The sequence below is a fragment of the Manis javanica genome, chromosome 16 (genome assembly GCF_040802235.1).
Source record: "Manis javanica isolate MJ-LG chromosome 16, MJ_LKY, whole genome shotgun sequence".
Classification (NCBI taxonomy): Eukaryota; Metazoa; Chordata; class Mammalia; order Pholidota; family Manidae; genus Manis; species Manis javanica.
This window is the reverse complement of record NC_133171.1, coordinates 11,306,320-11,323,548: the sequence shown is the minus strand read 5'-3', so window position 1 is coordinate 11,323,548 and position 17,229 is coordinate 11,306,320. Positions and strand designations below refer to the sequence as shown.

At 41.0% G+C, this 17,229-nt stretch overlaps 1 long non-coding RNA gene across 1 annotated transcript in view; it reads right to left on the bottom strand.

Moving 5' to 3' along the window:
* LOC108387534 (uncharacterized) overlaps nucleotides 1-17,229 on the bottom strand; it is a 148,126-nt gene that overhangs the window by 117,068 nt on the left and 13,829 nt on the right. The gene's annotated exons all lie outside the window — the stretch shown is intronic.

Here is a 17,229-nt window from a genome sequence, read left to right as displayed (position 1 = left end):
CGCCATCTGAGAACAACCACCCAGCTTCATCCTTCCTTTTCTTTTACCCACTGAAACTATGATGGTTTAAAAGGGTATGCTTGTCACTCAGCAGCCTCTCCTCACCCATTTGCCCAAATGAATGTGAAGGAGTAAATTTGGAGACAGAGCCAAGCCCAGGCTCACTGAAGCATAGGATCAGATTACTATGTTTACCAACAAAATCTTTGGACTCAGCCTTAGAGTTCTTGTGAAGTGTTCACTTAGTTTGGCAATTTGTAGATCTGCAGAGCTGGGCCAAAGTTAACCTAGACTTGTGGCAGGAAAACATTAGGGAATACTGTCTTCCTATACATGCCCCCACATCTGAATTCCACACAGGTACCAGCAAAGCTCTTGGGAACTGGTAAAAAGCTGGATTTCTCTATCTGGAATAAGCATTTCCTCTTGTGGACTCTTGCACACCTGTGAATTTAACACCTGTGAATCATTCCACATATTAATAAATGAAATAAGTTCCCTATTTATGGAGAACTTTACAGCTAAAATGTAGAAGTACCATGGTCAGATTATTTTATGAAAGAGCCAAAACATTTCAATTAAGAATGATTTGCATGGAATTTTGCAGACACGCAGATGATAATATAAAAAAAGGAAATAAACTTTGTTTGAACTCTGACCTGTTGTAATAGATTATCCCCTTGTCTGTACTATACTCCAGTTCCTAATTTAACACCTGTGAATTACCATGGAAAGTGTATATAAAATGTACATTTCATATTCAAAGGTAGGAAGTTCAAATTGTCCAAGAGACAGAATTGTCTTAAAATTTCTTCTCATGCCTTTCCCCAGCCTTGAAGATGTGGACAATTCATTTTCTATCATTTTTTGTATCTTGTACTGTCAGGCAGTTAACAAAAGAGTCAGGAAAGCCAAAACATATTGTTAGGACTGTAAACCATGGTGAAGAGATGAAACAGATTGAGTTTGAACTTACTAGTCTTCTAGTTCACTTTTTAAATTACTTTCTTAAACAAACGGAAAAGTTGGAGAAACCCACAGAGGCTCCAAAGACACTGAACACTTGAGAGGCAGGGCTAGGCGTGCGCAGCCGAGGTGGGTCGCTTTGCATCTCTCAAGTAATTAGGTGGGTTCTTCTGGAACTTTGCTCTTATTAATCACTACATTAGCTTCCTTCTTCCCACAAATGGGACCTGTGGATTCACTGCTAAGGGATCTGAAAGCTAAGGAATCAAAGAAGTTCTTTCCTAGGTGCACTTACACACTAATTATTCCAAAGTGCTTCGTCAGCTGGTGGGTTCTCACAGGAGCATAAGTTGTGCTTGTTCTTGCCAAAGTTCCTTTCATCTTTTCTAATTCCATCCTGGCCATTCTCTCTCCCTCCTTCCCACTCTCTCTTCTGTGTTTGTCTCTCATTTGTTGAGGGCCACGGTAAGGTGTCTAGTTCCCATGACATACAGAGTTCTGTTCAGCAGGACTGTTCTAGAGTCAGAAGAAGCTTGCCTGGAGAGCAGCAGTGTGAGGCTTGAGAGGGGCTTTTGTCCAACTGCTGTCTGGTTCTTATGTCTCAGTCTCAAGTGATGGCACCGAGCTGCTCCTGAGAGAACTCTCAACTACCAGACTACAGGATACACTGCCCTTGTTTTTATAAATGCAAAAAAATCAGTCATGATTTTATAATAGCACCACAGTGAGAGAGCATCTCCTAAGCATACGTGCCAAGTATGATATGCCATTTTTCCACAGTGGACACAGGACTTCAACTTCCTGAGCTCCCAAACCGTGGGTGTCTGCTGTCTTTCTACTGTATTAGCCTATAACAGGTTAATGAGGAGCAGAGCATATATAATTCACATGAGTGTGCTTTGAAAACTGTTAAGTGCCATGGAAAGTATATCATTATTTTATTGTTATTATCATGAAAAGTCCTTGTAGCAAAAATTGCACTATTTTATGTAAGATAAATTCTAGCCGAAATTAGCAGGCAAAGAGAGGCAACAAAGGGCCAGGTAATTTATTTAAATACCCCGGGTGAGGTTCTGTGGCCTTCTTGTCACAGGCCAGAGAAGTCACACCTGGTTGGGGAGGTGGGGGGCTTATAAGGGATTAGGAGGGGGAGGAGTGGGCAAGCTATCTTAGGGAGTGTGGAGAGGTATGATTGGCTAAAGGTGACATAATAGACAACTAGAAACTTTTTTTCCTTCCAAGAGGGAGGAGGCTGACATCCATGTCTTAGTTGGCACATCAGGATGGAATTCAGGGAGAGCTGTCCCCTTTCCATATACGGCACGGACTTTGGGGTCTGGTCTGTTCTCCCCCTGCGGCATCTCTCTGTTCTGTTTGCATGTCCTTGTTTTTCCTTTCTCCAGCCTAACATTTTACAAATATATTGTGAATCTATTGCTGACTAGAGCTAGAATCGACTTTTTTAAAAACTCCATTTGCAGTGCTTACAGTTACTTCATAAATTTCCTTTGTTATGAAAGCACCTAAGTTTTCTTTTTTCCTGAGTGCATCATGCAGCTGACAGGTGTGCCAAGACCTTGACAGGTAGGTAGGCCTGAAAGACTTGGGATAGATAATGACTCCAGACAGTTAAACCTGTATGATGAGTCCTCCACCCACTGAACGTGAAGTTCCCATTCTTTCTTTCTTCATTAATTCTCCTTAAACAGCAAAACATAAATTTAATCATTCTGTTAAAGATGATAGCCAGTAAAATTGTAACGGTTCCAGAATATCTCACCTGGCTTTAGCACATTTGCATATCCTCAGGGGTGGAAAGAAGTTCATCTCCATGTCAATGGGTAATTACCTGGGCAACCGAGGGCGTGTCTGAATCTGAAAGGTTAAGGGGAGGGGCTGGCTTGCTTGTTGGCTTCTTCCAGAGCAGAGGAGAGAGATGGCCCTGGACTGCAGTTTGTAAGCAATAAACGGGTTTTAAACTTTATTTCTCCCTTTGACTGATTTTGGTTTTTAGAGGTAAAAATTCTAAGTAATTGTTATCTTTTCCCCATTTTTTTTACCACATGAATCTTTATCTTCAGTTGAAGCTCCTCTTGCAATTTGTTGCAAATGTTAGAGCTTTCAGGTCCTGCTTGTTCATTGCTCAACTCCACTCTTAGTAGCTGGTCAAAGACTATTCACTGGGAAGTTCTTAAGTGCTGAGCATTGACTTAACAGTTCACTTGCAGGAAGGGGAAGGGAAGGAAGAAACTGACAAAGGGCTCCTGCTAAAGGAGCCATCCTTTCCCCAGTTAAAAAGTAGCCATTTTTCACTCTTTATTTGGGATTTCCCACCACCTGTTAGTTACTTAACTTTGCTAGGTAGCCCTAGGTGCAGCCTAGTTGTATATTATAGTTGTTTATTTGTGCCTTTACTGTTGGCAACAACTGGAATTCATAAACTAACAATGAAAAGCCTAAACAAAATGTAAATGACTCCTTAGGATAAGTCTTCATGTGCAGTGAATTACACCACCATTAACTGATGCTAATGTCCAGCTGAAAATCACGTGATCTTTCTGGGTAGGTGCAGGTAATACAGTACAGTTTTGGCATAACTGCAGGATGAAAAATCCCAGTAGGTTAGCTATCCACTTATAAATTATAATTCTCTCTATGCGGGAGAAAATATTCAAAACCTATATATTTCACATACTTAGAAATGAAAACAACATATTTTTTGCCCTACTTGCTCGAATTGCTTGGAGGTGAAAAAATGTTAAACGGATAATATCTTTCAACACTGAATTGATTTCTCAGCTTAATTTAAGCATAGAAATTATGTGCCAGATGGCATAATCAACATGTTCTGTTGAAAGGCTTTTATTCTTATAAGAAAAAAAAAACAAAATAAGCATTTTCCACCTGGTCCACTCTGGGAAAGAAAGTTTATATATGCTCACTCCAACAATTGCCATCTTCCATGAGAAAAATGACAATAGTTTTGAATGTGTTAACTGAACTTTTTGAAAGCAGGAATAACACTTAGTTTCATTCTACCACAAGTTTCACATACAAGCCATGGTGAATAACTGGAAAGAGAAATAGTAAAATGAATAATCATGAAATAGTAAAATATATCTTCATGCCTTTGGACATTTAAAGACTTTCAGAGATGCATTTCATTTCCAATCATATTATAACTGTATTTCATTCAATACCCTGAATCTTGTGCTATAAAATCATAATATGCCCTTGGCACTCTACTTTCAGGGAGGCCATTTAAAGATCTGCCTATCTTGGGAGAGATGGGAACTGCCTGTTTTCACAACTCATTCCATTTTTATGTGACATTTCTCTTCCCTACACTACCATAAAGCACTTAGCTATGGAACTCAGTCATAAGCTAAAGAGAAAAACACAATGTTTATCAAGAGGAAAGAGTACAAAAAGTTAACTGATGCAAATATTTCAGCCCTCTGAGAGTCAAGGAGAGGAGGGAGGACAGAATAAAGAGGAGAGGAGAGGGCCTGGCCAGATAATACAGGGAAACAAACATGTGAAGTGACTCATTACCAACCTATGACAGATAAATTATCTCTGGAGAAGAAGGGACACTTCTAGTTACTTTGAACAAAAATTTTAAATGACTATTAAAACAGACACTAATAAAATAAGTACTCCAATAAAGTAACGACCTTTCCATCTACAGTTTTTGCGGGAAAAAGATACAATAATCATGTCTCTGTGGTGAGTGCTTTTTCTCAGCTCCAGGTGGAGAATGTTCCCTCTTAGCTTTAAAACACCTGTATTTTAATGTCTACTTAACTCTAGCCATTTCTGGCCCAACAATGACAGTCCACCTGGCAGTATTATGCTAAATATATTTTTCAATCTCCTTAAATAAAAATGACATTACTGAAGATTCATTCACTTCTATTATCAGATATATTTCAGAAGGACTATATTACAATTTTATTAAGATATCTAAATCTTATTTCTTGAATGTCAAATGTGTTTTATATCATTATTGTCATAATTAAATACACTTGACTATGATCTCTTACACAGGATTATATCACATAATCATCTTCTATGAAATTTCACATTAAGCATTTACTCTGCAGTGGAAATGCTACAGGAAGCATTACAGCATGTCCAGGGTCAAGTCTGAATTTTCTAGGTGTTCCAATTTTATTTCCATTTGGATACAAATGGAAACAATATGAATTAAGGAAATTTATTTCTAAATGGTTTGCTTATTAATTTTTATTTAAAACCAGGCTACTGAAAATAAATAGCCCAAATAAGTGGAACATAAAGAAAAAAGCAGCATTTATAAGACAGAGTGAACATAAAAGCCATATATACATGGATTTAAGCAAGGAAAGGAAGAATGTTCAAAGAGGTAGAGACGATTAAATTTGTCTCCAACAGAAAAAGTGAGTTTCAAGACAGACATGGCAGGCATTCCTGTCAAAGACTTTTCAAACAGAGGTCTAGGAAAATAAGAACTCAAAACTTTTCAGCAGGTTTAGCTGATCAGAAGTTACTGACTAAGAGTTTCAGTGGGAAGGTGGGGTCTGAAGCCAAAGTGCAGAGGTTTGAGGTGTGAATGGGGCACAAAAGAGACACCAGATAAAAAGATCTCCTGTAGAATTTAGAGCAATTGTTCTCTATTTTTTCCATGGAAGGAAAAGTGAATGCCTAGTGACTTATTACAGCTCCACCATCAATTCTCTAAGTGGTCTTAGGTATCTTAAAATTGTGTGTGAATTTTGCACTCTAACTATTTTGCATTTGAGTGCTATCACATATTCTGTGTCCTACTTTTGGATTTCTCCAAGAAAAGACTTGGGTGCAAGTAAGAGCTGAGATAGGAAAGGGGAAAAAGCCATAAAGAGCGTGCAGTTGAGCTCATTGCAACTGTGAGTGGATGGAGTTGTATTTCACTGTGATCCTTTGAGAAACCACCCAGAGTGCACCTCAGATGTCTTTTTGAAGGAGCTGAAGCTGGGGAATGTATGCACTGACTCTTGCCTCCATTGGCAAGAGTTGCTCCCAGAGGCATTAACTCTTTCAGTATTTCCAAGATGTCTAACTGCTGGCTGAGGAAGAATGTCCTCTGTGGAGAGGCCAGTGGTAGAGTTGCTGAGAAATGCAGTGGGCCAGAGTGGGGAAGAGGGAGCACGCACAGCTGCTGTCCACCACCGCGGAGTGGAAGTCGGGTGGCAGTGTGGCACAGGGCACAGACAGGTCCTAGTTTCAGCAGAGTCCCCAGTAGAATTTCAGTCCAGGAAGTGCCATACTGATCCTGTTCTTTATTCTATCCCCTAGCACATGGCAGGGAGCACCCATACCTGCTTTCAGAAGCACGAATTTAGAATATATGCATGTAGTTGTCTTTAAAGAAGCAGGCAAGCAAGCAGGTTGAAAAGTCTAGGCTGTCTGTGAATCTGACTCAGCCCCAAGCTGAGTCCGGGAGTGAGCCAGACAGACTCCACTCAGACACAAAGAGCCCAGGATACTGCCAAGAGAGAGAGGCATGATGATAGGAGCCAGCAGTCAGGTCTCCCATGGGTCCCTGCTATTTCAAAGCCAAGACCAAACTCACACCTCACAAAAATGACTGGGGAAATTTGCAGTTCCCCTGATCATGTCATCAAGGCAAATACTTCCTTCGTTAAATGGCGTAGTTAATAATTCATACTTGAAACACTGTCACAGTATTAATAACAGAAACGATCAGTGAGAAACAACTGTATACTCTCTTCAACTCTGCTCTCTCTGTGCCATCCTCTCTCCATGCTCTGGGCCCCATTGCTTTGTGGCATCACATGACTTACTCAGCTGGAAGCTCAACATGGCCTTTAACAAGGCTCTCTTCCCACAAGCAGACCACCAGCTGCTTCTGTCTGAACTGACTGTGCAGCAACGTGGTGTTTTCTTCTGCTGCTAGAACTCATACTGTTCTAAACCTGTGGGTCCAGACCAGGGTATCAGCATCACCTGGAAACGTGTTAGGAATACAGATTCTCCACCCGCCACCGTCCACCCTGGACAAAGATATTTTCCTTGACTCCAGTCAAGCTCCTCTGAACTCTCTTCTCAGCAAGGCCCTGACTTTTGGGCTTTCTTTTTCTTCTCTGCTGCCCCCAGTTTTAGCAGGAATCTGCAAATTAGTTTAGCCAGACTCCCCACCCTCAATATCTGGTCACCCTGGATTTCTTATAGGGTTCCTCATCCCCCAGCATGCTCTGGGAGTGTCTGATCACCCTGACCTGCCTTCAGCAAGAATCCCGTTAGGTCAGTAGAGCCAGAATCATCTCTGCCCCGATGTATCCTTCTAGTAATTTCCACTACTGACCCCCACACTGCTCCTTAGCTTTAAGTCCCTACTTCTGCTTGTTGCATTCAGAGTTGGGCCCATCCCTCTCTGCTACTGCAAAATTCTGTTGAAAAGCCCTCTTTGATTAAGCCTTCCTCACCATCTTTAACAAGTATCATGAATAATTTTTTCTTTAATGCCCCCTCAGACCTACTGTATCAGAAACTCTGGGGAAAAGGGCACAGCCATCTGCATTTTATCAAGCCCTTCAGCAGATTCTGGTGCTTCCTGAAGTTGAAGATCCACTGCTGGAAAAAAGTCCCCAGGGAAGGGTACCTTCTTGCTGCCAAGGCAACATCCTTGGAGATGGGAACAGGTGCGGAACATAGGAAAGGCTGAATCCTTGTCTGCGTAGGTCCCATCTCCTGAGAGTGTTCATGAGAGCTCCATTTAGGGTCGGGCACTAAACTTTCAGTAACATGGAGAAATACTGACAGAGAACCCCTGGAGAAACCATGATTATTTCAGGCATCAGATGGTAATAATTTAAGGATCTGGATTTAAAGTGTGGAGTCAGCTGTGGCTCTGAAAACCTTGCAGGACAGTGGCTAAAATTCAAATTGTCAGGATAGTTCTGTGATTCTGTGCTGACCTGTAGTCTAACATGAGAAATACCCACAGCTATAGAGGAAACCACAGAGGTCTGGAAACTGCAGGAAAATGTAAACAGAACCACAGTATAGTCTACAAACAGTCATAAGGAACCACAGAAAAGTATCAAAAGGGAACAATCCTCATTCCTTGGCTAGGAACTTACTGAATGTTTAAAATCAGGGAACAGACTGGTAAGAAAGGGAAGGGGATCTCCTTGGCTTTCATTCCACAAAGAAATAGCAATCAAAGCCTATATTTTTATTCACCATTAAGTCTGGTTAAGTATGGAATACAACAGAGTGGTTTATTTCAGAACATCTCATTCTTTCATTTGTATTTCGATTTCATTTTTTAATCTCCAGAGACATTAGAATGTATGTATGTGTCTGCAAAAGTTCGAAAATATTGAACCTTTTGTTTAACAGACATGCTTTTACTTCAATTCTCCAAGTTTAGCTTTGTGACCATTGCTCTTCAATCTGCTGCCTAGGTAGCACTGAGTGAGCAATAACTGGTAGGATGCAAAATGTGTTTAAATTGTGCTCACTGTCCAGGAACTCCCTCTGGTGGTGGCTGTTTTGAAGCTTGAGGGCCACAGGGCATTTGAAAGTCTGTGCAATAAAACTTCACGTGAATTTTCAAATCCAAAAATTGCTCTATTTTTATTGCCTGCCTCTACTTCCAAAAAAGAGTACTTTTCTTAATCTGCTAAAAATATAGTGACAGGGTTTTTACTTGGTGGTAAATCTCTAGTATAATATTTGAATAGTCATTAAATTTTTTAAATTATTCCTTAGAATTATAATCATAATGTTAATACTTATAAGTCACTTATATATGTTACTATCAAAGACAGTGTTTAATATTCACAGCCAGAAAGACAAAATCAAATTCTTTAATTATGAATTGTCTGTTTTCCAAAAATTAATAGATTATAGACTTAAAAAGTTACATATCTTTGAAAAGGTTTAAAACATATTCAACTTTGTAAGCAGACAAGCTCTTTATAAGAACAACATTCAAATTAGGAGAAACTTCAGTTCTTCCCCTTCAGCTTTCCAGCATAATTTCTGCTCTCAGTCCCTACTCCTCCTGTCTACCTGGGACCCTAGCCACTTCAAATAGTCCCATCCCAGGGAACAACTGTTCCCAGCAGTATACAAATCAGCCTCATTCTTGCTCATCATAAACAGCTCTCCCTTTATTGTGCACCCCATCCAGCTACCTACCCCATTTCTCCATTCCTCCTCCCAACAACACTTCCCTACATTCCCTCTTTAACATGCTCTCCCCATGACCCAGCTAACCTGGCGCTTACCAAAAGCACCACTATCTTCATCTGGCCAAATCCAGAACCACCTTCTGGGTTCTCTTTTTATTTCCTAAGTGGTATTTGACACACCTGACCTGCCCCCTCTTTCTTTAACAAAGTACTTCACACTTAACAGAGCCAAATGATGGCCCTAGTTTTGTCCCCCAGTCCTGCTTATACATCTCAGCTACCTAAAAAACCCCAGAGTCACAGCCAAGTCCTCTCTTTTCCTCACAAGCATATCCCATCCAACAGTGAACCCTGGCATCTTTACTGCCAAAATAAATTCTGAACTTTAATCTCTTCAGTCAGTTAGCTCCCTGGTACAAATCAAGTTGCCACTAAGCCAAGCCCCTGCACCTTTGACCTGCCTTGCCTCGGCTTCCCTTCCACAGTTCATCTCCTTAGCAGTGATATAACCTTTACAAATAGGTAGACAGAATTTTATCCTGTCCACTCCAGTTAGACACAGCACCCCCACATCCAACCTGGCGTGGCATCATCTACCTCTTGGCGAGCCTCACTTCTGCCATTGCTGCCCTTGTGTTTCATCCATCTTGTCTACCTTTCCAGTAGTAGTTTCCCTACCCAGCACATGATGCCTTTGCATCACCAGCTCCTCCTCATTCTTGGCATCCCAGGTGTGGAGTCACTTCTGATGCGTGCTTCTCTGAGTGCTCTGTCAGAAACAGCCTTCCACCTTCCTGTTGCTCTTTGTCATAATCATCAAAGCACCTTTTCCTACCTGAAATGATCTCATTTACTTATGCATATGTGGCTCACCCACCAGAAGTCAGGGATCTTGACAAAGTCAGGGATCTCTTCTTGCCTTTTCAGCACTACATTCAGGGTGCCAAGTGCCCATGATATAGCATGTTTATTGAGCAAATCAATGAATGAATAAATTCCTTGGCCTATGACTGGCAACTCTCCCAACTCCCAGCCACTGTGAATCGCCCCTTCCCCAGCCTGTCACAGCTTCAGGCTTGCTTCTTCCTCCCTGGCACACCTGTGGGCTGTGGAACCTGTGCACCTGATGAGCATCCTCTCTAGATTTCTTCTAGTTCCCCAGCCCCAGAGAGAACTGTGACTCCCTCAGGGAACTGTGACTCCGATTCCGTGCCGAGCTCTGCTTCCTGAGACAAATGAACTGTACAGAGTATGAGGACAAGCTGATCAAGGCAGTCCTGAGACCAATATGAAGACTATATTAATTGTCCAGGGGGTAGACAATAAGCTCCTGAACTTGGGCCCCAGCAGTGGGCTTAGTGGAGAGTGAATAAAGTCAAGAGATACAGCAGCAGACTCAAACAGCTAGGTAAATGGGGTTGGGAATGTCTTAATCTGTTCAGGCTACCGTAGCAATTACCACAGACTGTGGGTCTTAAACAACAGATATTATTTCTCATAGTTCTGGAGGCTGGAAGTCCAAGCCCAGGGTATTGACAGGGTTGTTTCTCCAGAGGCTTGTCTCTCTCCTTGACTTGCAGAAGCTGCCTCCGCCATGGGTCCTCTGCCGGGGCAGATGTGTCTCTCTTCTTATAAGGACATTAGTCCTGTTGAATTAGGGCTTCACTCCTATGGCCTCATTTAACCTTTACTACCTCCTTAAAGGCCCTATCCAAAAATGCAGTCACACTGGGGTTAGGGTTCCAACATATGAATTTGGGGGGGTGGGGGACACAGTTCAGTCCATTATAGGAAAGAAGACCTATTGAGAGTAAGGAGCATCAATAATGATTCTAAAATTATATGATTTTTCTGATCTTCATTGCAAAAAAGATGTATGTTTTACATATTAAGCACATTACGATCATTTTATAGGGCAGGAAAACTTTCTATTACTTGAAAAAGATAATCTATAGATTGGCTTTAGGATGTATAACCCCTAAACTTCTAAATTACAGCCACAAATCTCTTTGTGCCAACTTGTGTATCGTTTAGATGAGGGCGGCAGTCAGTGTCAGTAGTTTTAAGTAACAGAACAATCACTGTTACTTCTTCTCTATCCTTCCTGAAAAGATTGGGAAGGAACTAAAGGCACATGGGCCTTTCAGAAGAGCCAGCCTGCAGGCTAGGGGCTGGAAGAGCCTGAGCTGGGACAGACCCAGGCAGGATGGACAGGGAAGGTCTGGGGCCGGAGTCTGGGTGCTGTCCTTTGCCGGGCTGTCTGCCCATCCCCACTTCCCTGTCCTCCACGGCTCACTTCACACGGGCTTCTGATCTCACTGTGACACTGAAGTCCTGTCCAGCTTGCCAGTTACCTCCAGTTACCACATACTATGGGCAAGCCTCGCAACTCACTTTACCTGACTTAGAACTAACAGCTGACAGCACCTCTTTCCTGAAACACGATTTCCCTTAGAAAATGCATTCTTACTTCCTTTCAGTACCACAGGCAGGGCCTTCTTCTTACTCCCCCTCCTGGCTCTTCCCCCCTTCCCTCAGCCTCTCACTGAGATCTCCAGGACCCTTGCTTTAAAGATCAAATCTGTATCTCTGGCTCTGACCTTTCTTTCCAGATTTTTATGTGCAGCTCAACACCTTTGCTTAGAAATCTAATGAACATCTTAAACTTAACACTTCCCAAATAAAATTCCTCATGTATTCTCTAAAACCTGCTCCTCCTCCAGTCATCTCCACTGCAGATGGCACCAAATTCACCTTGCTGCCTAACTCACTAATAATAATGATAATCCCAATTCAATGTATTTATTGGAGGCCATATTCCATTTTAAACAGGAAACCTGCTTATTTTTAAAGTTTCATATTTTCTACATTGGGCTTCCATTTTGCCTTAATTTCTTAGGAAAATTTCTTTTGTACACCAAAGGCTCACACTCAAGCAATGCTTTTAGCACTTCTGCCCCACACACACCCCAGACCACCTCCATTCCGAGGTTAGACTATGGATGCTGTAAGTCTGTCATGCCTGTTGACTCCTGGAGAAACTTCTCCCAGGCATGCCATGCTCCCTTTTGTGTGGTAAGAATTAGCTCATGATAATAATCACATGGCTGTTTTACAACTACGATAAAGAGAATTCATGCAGAAAATGCTGCCTCTCAAAATTACAGCAGAATAAACTATTAAAAGGCACAAACCCAAGAAAATGCTTTGGCCAAAAATTGAGAGCCACAAGGCAACAATAGCACAAGCAGCGCTTTACAGTGCTGCAAACTACTGTTTTATGTCACCTTTTGGCCATGAAAAGCATACTCTGAAAGAGGCCCCATTCATGAGCCAGGCAAGGCATATAATGATTACTGGGAACATGACCCTTTGCCTGGGTATTTGGTGGCCATCTCTCAGTGAAGGGCTTGGGGCGTGAGGTTCAGTTTCATAAGCAATCACAGCTATGGGTAAACATGCTTGACTGATTAATGATAACAGCTCTTAAAACACCACAGACGTCCAGTGCCCAGGAATGTTTATTTTTTATACTAAATTAAATTCATTTTCTCTCTCATTCCCTCTAAGGAAAATGGTGACAAATTTAAATTCCGAGTGGACTGCTATATTGAAGGTGGCCATGTGCTACAACCTCTAAACAGTCTATGGTTTGGGTTTGTATTTCACCAGAAGGATGGCGGGAGGGAGGAGATTTAAAAAGAAAACCCTCAATGAGCTCTGTGCCGGGGTACAATCAGCCCTGATCCAATTGCCTTGCATACAGAAGGAACTTGGTAACTATTTTGTATTTACCAAATACAGTAATAATCAAAACAGTAATAATTTATTATATTATAGTACATGATAAATATTTATTTGTGGTGGAAAAAGAGAAGGAGACAAATAGTTAAGGGGCATCTGCTTTGTGCCAGGCACCGCAGTGCTGGGAAACAGAAACCTTTATTTCCATTAGGCACATTAGAAAACTGAAGCACAGAGCGATTCCTTTGCCCAAGGCAATGCAGGATTTCAGCATGAGTTTCTTGGATTCCAATGCCCATTTTCCATTTATTAATGTCTATCCACACTGCTTCCACTGATGAGAGCAACAACAGACACTTGTTTATTCTGTGTCTATTTGTTTTGTTTATATAAGCCCTTCTGGCCATTTTTATGCTAATAAATTTGTTACCTCTTAAAAATCTATGTGAGTAGACAGTCATCACATCCTACCTATTCTGGTTTTTTTCATGTTACCACAATCATGGTAATTCCCCCCAGCTGCATATTGGTCAGCAAAGAGACGCTCTCAGAAAAGCACATCCTTCCAAAGGATGGCTTTCCCTGGTTTCTAAGAATCGTAGCTCTTGACTCAGAAACATAGAGACCCTAGCACAAGCTGAGCAGGATTTTTGTGAATATTACTTTAAAGCAATGAGCTAAGATAAAGCCACAGTTTGTGAATCAATTGCAAAGGACAATTAGACATTGCTTTTTTCCAGCTTTTAAAAATTTTAGTCACAAAAGAATTCATGAAGTCACACATGGTTGCATATAAAAGATATGTATCACAGCTGTGAATTACAATCTTCAAAAGAAGATCTTACAGCCATGTTAAAGACAGCCATAAAGTTTCTTCACTTCATAAAGAATACATATCTTTTACATATAAGTAAGAATGAGGAAGAACAATTGATATTATTTATTTATTCTTCAACATGCATCTGTTGCAGGCTCATTTGTGTCAAGAACTGTGGTACGTTTCAGGGTACCAGCTTGGCAGACTGCTATTCCCACTGAGAGTGGAGAACACAGAAATGAAAGCAGAAAAATCAAACTAACACATGATTTAGTGCCAAAGTATCAGTAAATGCTATGAGATCAAATGTCAGAACCTTCCTTCCCATTCAAATAAAAAACAACTCTTGTTCTAAACTAGTAAATATTAATTCTTTGAGTTAAAGGTTTATTCTGGAAAAGGCAACACACTTTCTGAGACATTTTAGACCTTCCTACTGCAATGTATCTGATCACAACCTGTGGGGCACAAGACTGTCTCCTGCTACCTCTGAATCCTGAATTCCTACTCATTCTTCTAAGTCCAGTAGAAAGCCACCTCTTTAAGAAGACTTTCTTAAGCACTAAGCTGAATATGCTCTGTGCCTACTTTACTATTGTCTTAGAAATGGATCATTTTTTAGTCTATGTCATGGCAATTTTTTCTGATTTTTGCCTTCAGGAGTACCAAAGAGAGAAAGCTCACCCCCTTCCTTCTTTTTTGAGAGAATCTCTTCCTCTCATGGCAAGCTGATATGATGCTTCTGAAATTCAGTCAAATAGAAGCACTTCAAGGTGTACGGGACCCAGCTTCTGCTGGCAGTAGGATCTATAGCTTTCTTGAGTGTGCCCTTCTCCATCCAGGCCTGGCCTCAGATTGATGAGACCACCCCACAGAGCCCTGGAACAGAGCACATGGGTGTCTGCTGTCCATGAATCCACTTCTTGATCTTAGTACAAAAAAAAATTAGAGGCAAGATACATATAATGATCCTGATCAAGGTTAATCTGTACAGAATGGAATGGATAACCACAGGCCAAGTGATCTCTGTTTTGGCAGCAATGCAATGATCAGTCAGCTGAGGCTATGTTTTGCTGCAATAATAAACACCTCTGAAAATCTCAGGGCTGACAATAACAGAGTTTCTCTCTCATTCCTATTATGTCCATCTTGGCTATGGTTCTGCTCCATCCATTCTTTCTCCCAGGACCTAGGCTGAAGAAGGGGCTTTAACCAGAACAATGCAGATGTTCTAAAAGAGGGAAAAGAAGGTAGGTGACAGACCATGTGATGACTTTTCTAGCTTCCTCTTCAACATGGCACAGGTCACTTCTGTTCCTGCTCCATTGTCAGAACAAGTCCATGGCCAAGACTAAGGTCAATGGATGAGGGTATATAATTCCCTCAGAGGGAGGAGCCTGTTGGAGAGGCAGTGACTATTTTAAACAATAACTTAATCTATCCCAACATGTGAGAAAGATTTGGATATTGAAGCAGTCCAAAAAGAGCACTAGACCATCACGTTCCTATTGAGTTTCAGTGGGAATATGGTCATGTCAACTGTCTGATTCTAGGCCTTAACTTTTCATCTACAGAATCAGAGGTTTGGTGTTCATGGTATCAAGGTTCCTTCCAACTCTGCCTTGAGCCAGAAGCATTGTGTTTTAGTATCTTATCCAAAGCACAAGTGCCAGTATCATTACTATATTTCTCAGAGACCAAGTATGGTGCTTGAAAACATTTGTTGAATAAATAATTTAAACCCTATAAATAACTTGCACTTTGGTGTGAATTCAGTAGATATTTTCCTGAAAACAGGTTCTGAGAATTGAATGTGGAGAAATTGCTGAGAGTTCTCAGGAATGGTGATAAAGGGAGAGAAGAAACAAAAACACAGCCTTGAGGGCAGGGAGGAGGGCAAATCAAGAAAACCAAAGCTGGCTGGCTCAAGTTCCTGAGTGATCCCTCTTAGGCTGCTCTGAAAGTGTGTGTGTGTGTGTGTGTGTGTGTGTGTGTGTGTGTGTGTGTGTGTGTGTGTGTGTGTGTGTTTGTAAGTATATTACTTTATATATAAGCTATATGAAGGCATCTATTTGGATGGCATATGGTTCTGGATATCCCCATGCCTGAAAATTCCCTAACTTACTAAATCTAAAGGCATACGTATTTTGAAACTATTGCAAATAGAAAGAGGATTGGGCTTTTTTTTTCCTGTTCCTTATTTTGTATAGGAAGACTAGTAAAGAGCACACTCCCAAACCATTAGAATTCAATCATAGGAAATGCTGCAGCATTGTATAAAAATGAAATTCCTGATTTTACTGTGAAAAGGAAACGATAGCCTTTCAAACCTAACAGAATAGTTGATTTGCCAAGAAAATGTTCTCAACTAGAAGGAATCAGCTAAGAAAAAAAATACAGTCTGTGCTTTTGTTCTCATTTACTCTGTTTTTGTGAAGTGATGAATAATCACTTTTTAAAAAGCTCTACTATGGGTACCACAAATGCACAGCATTGTTATTTACATAATTGCAAAGCATACTTTAAATTTCATGTTTGATCTTCAGCTGGTGTGATTTATGTTTGTCTTCTACTTATCCATGTCCCACATAATTGTAGCTTGGTGAGATCACTTGAGTTTCATTCCTTATTTTAATAATTGTAGTCCAGAGCAGCTCCTAAATTTATTTCACTCCTTGGTTCTAGGAATAAATCAAATGTGTAGATTTTCTGTTTATAAATTCAGTGTGAAGGTGATTAAAGAATCTAGTGGTTTGAAATAAAAAACAATTAGACCCACAACACAGATAATAATCATCCAAAACAACAGGGACTATTTTGTAAGCTTAACCAACTTCATGCCGCTGAAAAACAAACCCTTTTCTCCTTAACTAACTTCAGCGTGACAGGCTGTAAACTCTGTATGCTGTAGTGAAGATCCGAGAAGTGAAAGTGAAACAATGACACGCAGGAACCTGGTGTAGATGCTCTGTGAAGAATGTGCTGTTTTCCATCTTTCTTTTTTTGGATTTCAAGTACTACCTTCAAATTCGTGATTTGAGCATTTCAGAAAAACGTAATCAAGGAAAGGAGCTTTCAATCCGTCACTTTTTGCGTGCCTCAGAAATCTGTACTCTTCCATCTCTGCTGACTCAGGAGAGGATTGGCTTTCCCTTGGGGCAGGGAAGACACCAAGTACCTCTTTGCCTCTTGACCAGAGGCTCCCCCAACTGGCTATGGTTTGTTAGCCAGCAATGCCACCAAGTGGGGAACAATCCATCCTTAGGGCTGGCACTTCCAATTGAAAGCATTTTTTAATTTTCACTAACTGGAATATTGCTGTTTCTTGCAGCTAATACTCTGTATGTGTCAGACACTGAGAATGTTTAGTAAGCTTATGATATGAGATATGTAATGCCACTAGAACTTGCAAGTGTTACTTCACCATAAATCTCCAAATTGTGAAGCTGAGCAGTCCCCTTGGTGAGGATGCAGTGCCCTTGATCTGCTTCAGGAAGTCGGTACTGGCCCATGAGCATG